This window comes from Scylla paramamosain, chromosome 23 (assembly GCF_035594125.1).
Source record: "Scylla paramamosain isolate STU-SP2022 chromosome 23, ASM3559412v1, whole genome shotgun sequence".
NCBI lineage: Eukaryota > Metazoa > Arthropoda > Malacostraca > Decapoda > Portunidae > Scylla > Scylla paramamosain.
In genome coordinates, this window is record NC_087173.1 from 10,332,986 (window position 1) to 10,337,985 (window position 5,000).

General features: G+C 42.2%; 1 protein-coding gene across 10 annotated transcripts in view; it reads right to left on the bottom strand.

Moving 5' to 3' along the window:
- Nucleotides 1-5,000, bottom strand: part of LOC135112139 (transforming acidic coiled-coil-containing protein 3-like) — a 107,990-nt gene that overhangs the window by 100,274 nt on the left and 2,716 nt on the right. The window contains exon 1 of one of the 10 annotated variants that reach the window (XM_064026185.1): nt 1-486. This exon is cut by the window's left edge and continues 61 nt beyond it. The exons of the other annotated variants lie outside the window; for them this stretch is intronic. The gene's annotated coding sequence lies outside the window, so the exon portion shown is untranslated. Of the gene's footprint in view, nt 487-5,000 lie in introns of those variants that run through there. 10 annotated transcript variants of the gene reach the window in all.

A 5,000-nucleotide genomic window follows, 5' to 3' on the forward strand; every position in this document is an offset into this window, starting at 1 on the left:
GAGGAGGAGGAGGAGGAGGAGGAGGAGGAGGAGGAGGAGGAAGTAGTGGAGGTTGTGGTGGTGGTGGTGGAACAAGTGCTGATATCAAGTCGTCTTCTTCTTCTTCAGTAGTAGTAGTAGTAGTAGTAGTAGTAGTAGTAGTAGTAGTAGTAGTAGTAGTAGTAGTAGTAGTAGTAGTAGTAACAAGGCTTGATTCCTCCGCTTGATAGTAGTAACGGTAGTACTTTAGATAATTTCAGTTCCTCAATAACAGTAGTAGTAGTAGTGGTAGCGGTGGTGGTGGTGGTGGCGGTGGTGGCGGTGGTGGTGGTGGTATGGGTGGACAGGCCTCACTGTATGGTCAGCGCCCTACACAAGCCACAGACACCACAAAGGGTCGCAGTAACTCACCCTTTGGAACCCCTTTTAAGGTCACCCTTTTAAACACCCTCAAAATATTCCCTCTTGGCTCTCTCTCTCTCTCTCTCTCTCTCTCTCTCTCTCTCTCTCTCTCTCTCTCTCTCTCTCTCTCTCTCTCTCTCTCTCTCTCACGCGATGGGATGATGGGTGGAGGTTTATAAATTGCGTGCGTGTGTGCGTGTACGTGTGTGTGTGTGTGTGTGTGTGTGTGTGTGTGTGTGTGTGTGTGTGTGTGTGTGTGTGTGTGTGTGTGTGTGTGTGTGTGTGTGTGTGTTTATCTAGCTTCAGTATATAGAGTCTGAACTACTCTTTTGTGTGTGTGTGTGTGTGTGTGTGTGTGTGTGTGTGTGTGTGTGTGTGTGTGTGTGTGTGTGTGTGTGTGTGTGTGTGTGTGTGTGTGTGTGTGGAATGAAACTACACACATGCCATAGCTCCTTCACATTCCAAACGTACACACACACATACAGACACTCTCATCCACCAAAAGAGAAATGATTAGCTTGTTAACTCCTATCTGCTCCACACTCCAACCCTTCTTATCTTAACCCCACGTGCGGCAGACTCACTCCACCACTCCACCACTCCACCGTCCACTAGTCCTCGTATCTCCACTGGTACAAGGGATGTCGCTAGTTCTTTTCCTTCATCCACTTCGTTTTTCGCTTGTAAGTGGAATGACAGAGCTACTTTTTCCACCAAGCTTTCGTTTACAATTGAAAAGAGAGATCCACTTTTTGGTAGTCACTGCATTTCCTCCACCTGTGTTTGTGGTGAGAATTTCACGTGCATCCACTGGTGAGGTGAGAAAATATCCATTAACTTCTTGATCGGGTTAAGTTTTCAATAGGTTTAAGAATTCTGAGGTACGTTCATTAGTTTCCATTCGATTTTTTGGCTTAATGGAGTAAAATTTTCATTAAGTTCAAGATCACGATTTCTTCTAAGCCACGTTCATCAATTTCCATCAGATTTGTTTGGCTTCAGAGTAAAGTTTTCATTAAGTTTAAGAATTCTAAGCCACGTTCATCAATTTCCATCAGATTTTTTTTTGGCTTCAGAGTAAAGTTTTCATTAAGTTTAAGAATTCTAAGCCACGTTCATCGGTTTCCATCAGATTTCTGTCTTAATGAAGTAGAGTTCTCATTAAGTTCACAGCATCTAGGCCACATCCAGCACACGTTACCATTTTCACTCCCCCAAGCAATGCCAGTGACGGGGAGGAAGACAAGCGCAGTGAAACATGCTGCAGTGCCGGGATGCTTCTGCCAAAAACCGCAGCTTGGCACTTGGCACTTGCACAGCTTCCCAGGCACTGCTGTCACTGCCTTGGCACTCCTGACACTGCTGGCACTGCTCGTGTTACGGCCGGGAGATTGAGTATAAGTAAGATCACACGAGAAAAAAAAAATTTGAAAAAATGTAAAAAGACCTCCCTTGCACACGCACACACACGCACACGCACACGCAAAAATTGAGTTCATGTAATAGTATCGTTTTTCCATCTCAGGTATTGGAGCTGTGTGAGTGTGTGTGTGTGTGTGTGTGTGTGTGTGTGTGTGTGTGTGTGTGTGTGTGTGAGAGTGAGGGAGAGAGCGACAGGAAGGCACCACCACCTCGCGTTCTCGCTGTCGTGATACTGCCAGAGAGGAGCCCGAGGTGGTGATGGTGGTGGTGGTGGTGGTGGCGGCGGTAGTGGTGGTGGTGGTGGTGGTGGTGGTCGTGTACTGTTTTATACTAGAATTATACATATTTGATTGCTACTGCTACTACTACTACTCTCTCTCTCTCTCTCTCTCTCTCTCTCTCTCTCTCTCTCTCTCTCTCTCTCTCTCTCTCTCTCTCTCTATTGCACAACCATCATTATCACCACCACTACCTGCGTCACACACACACACACACACACACACACACACCATAAGCAGACAAAACACATACTCGAAACAAAAAAAAAAAATTGGTAAACAAGAATGAAACAGAAATAATAAGTAAAACCAGAAGAAAAATAAGATAATAAGGAAAAAAACTACTACTACTACTACTACTACTACTACTACTACTAATAATAATAATAATAATAATAATAATAATAAAGGAAACTACCAAAACTAACAAACACGCGGGCTGGACTAAAAATGAAAAATATACATAAAGAGAATAAAAATAATAATGAATAGGTATAAACTTGAATAACAATAGAAAAAAAAACAAAGAAAACTGACTGAGGTATATAAAAAAAATGGGAGGAAAAAAATAGAAAATGAAATAGAAAAGGTTATGTTAAAATTAAAGTCAATGAAGAAAAAAAAAAAAGATTCAAAACACGTGAGTAATTTTGGCACAAGTTCCCTACGTTCAGTTTGGCTCGCACGTGCAGTCCACACACACACACACACACACACACACACACACACACACACACACACACACACACACATTCTCTAGTCTAAAATAAACGCAAACGTGGTCACAACACTCAAGAACGTGTCTGCTTGCCTGCAATTTGAGTGTGTGTGTGTGTGTGTGTGTGTGTGTGTGTGTGTGTGTGTGTGTGTGTGTGTGTGTGTGTGTGTGTGTGTGTGTGTGTGTGTGTGTGTGTGTGTGTGTGTGTTTCTCTATTAAAGGAAAACAATAAAATAAAAGAAGGGAAAGGCAGAGAGAGAGAGAGAGAGAGAGAGAGAGAGAGAGAGAGAGAGAGAGAGAGAGAGAGAGAGAGAGAGAGAGAGAGAGAGATGAGGCAGGAGGCTTGGAGATAAAATTGTAGGTACAGGAGGAAAACACAAGGTGGATATGGAGGTGAAGGAAAGGTAATTATGGAGGTAATAAAAGGAGGAGGAGGAGGAGGAGGAGGGAAAGAAATTCTAGTTAAAATGAAGGGTAGGTTAAGTGAGATTATGTTTAGTTGAGTTTAGGTTAGGTTAGGTTAGGTTAGTTTTGGTTAGGTTAAGTTAGGTTAGGTTAGGTTAGGTTAGGTTAGGTTAGGTTAGACAAGGCTAGGTAAAGTTAGGTTAGGTTAGGTTAGGTTAGGTTAGGTTAGACAAGGTTAGGTTAGGTAAAGTTAGGTTAGGTTAGGTTAGACAAGGCTAGGTAAAGTTAGGTTAGGTTAGGTTAGGTTAGATTAGGTTAAGTTAGGTTAGGTTAGGTTAGGTTAAGTTAGGTTAGGTTAGACAAGGGTAGGTAAAGTTAAGTTGGGTTTGTTTACCTTGGAAGAGGTTAGACTAAGTTAGGTTAGGTGAAACTTAGAAGAGATTGGGTTAAGATTGGATTAGGTTAGCTTTATTTAAGTTTAGAATAGGTTAGGCAAGGGTTAAGTTAGGTTAAGTTAGGTTAGATTAGGATAAGTTAGGTTAGGTAAGGTTATGTTGGGTTAGGTTAAGTTAAGTTAGGTTAGATTAGGCTAAGTTTAGGTTAGGTTAGGTTAGGTTAGGCTAAATTAGGTTAGATTAGGTTAAGTTAGGTTAGGTTAGGTTAGGCTAAGTTTAGGTTAGGTTAAGTTAGGTTAGGTTAGCCTAAGTTAGGTTAGGTTAGGTTAGGTTAAGTTAGGTTAGGTTAGGTTAGGTTAGGTTAGGTTAGGGTAAGTTTAGAATATGTTAGATTAGGTTTATAATAGATTAGACTAGGACTGTTTAGAGTAGAAGGGTGGTAATAAGTGTGGATGAGGGAGGTAAGGGTGGAGGAAAGGGTGGAGGGAGATAAGGACCGGAGGAAGGGAGAAGAGAAGAGGCAATTAAGGAAAATATGAATAAACTTAAGATATAGCAATTAAACTACTTTGCTTCAAGGGTGGAGGGGTGGAGGTAATGGAGGAGGAAAGGGTGGAGGAGGGAGGAAAGAAGAAGAGAGAGGAAAAGAAGCAGTTAATGTTAATAAAATAAATAAATATAATAAACAAACTACCTTAAGGTGGAGGGGTGGAGGTAATGGAGGAGGAAAGGGTGGAGGAGGGAGGAAAGAAGAAGAGGAAAGAGGAAAAAGAAGTAAGGTTAATAAGGGAAATAAATATAATGAACAAACTACTTCAAGGTGGAGGGGTGGAAATAATGGAGGAGGGAGGGGTGGAGGGAGGTGAGAGGTGGAGGAGGGAGGTGAGGGGTGGAGGCATGGGGGAGGTGAGAGGTCAAGAAACTAGAGGCCGGGAAGCTAACTTGACATACTTTCTGTCCGGCAAAACCCACCCACCCACCCACTCTCTCTCTCTCTCTCTCTCTCTCTCTCTCTCTCTCTCTCTCTCTCTCTCTCTGCTTTCTATCTTTTCTCTCTCCATTATCTCCATTACACATTTTCTTCCAGTTTTCTCTCACTTTGTTCTCTCCCTTTCTCTCCAGCCTTCTCCTTCTCTCTTCCTCCATTGTTTATTTTCCTTACGTTTGCTTCCTTTTCTCCTAATTTCCATCCGTAACTGTGCAAGAAATTAAGGAAAATATGAGGGAAAAAGTTTAGGTCATACTATTATTTTCTTTCTGCCCAGATAGGCTTGAAAATTATCTGAAAATCTAACACACACACACACACACACACACACACACACACACACACACACACACACACACACACAGCTTGATGCATTTTCAGTCTGGAAATGTCATGGACGTGTGTGTGTGTGT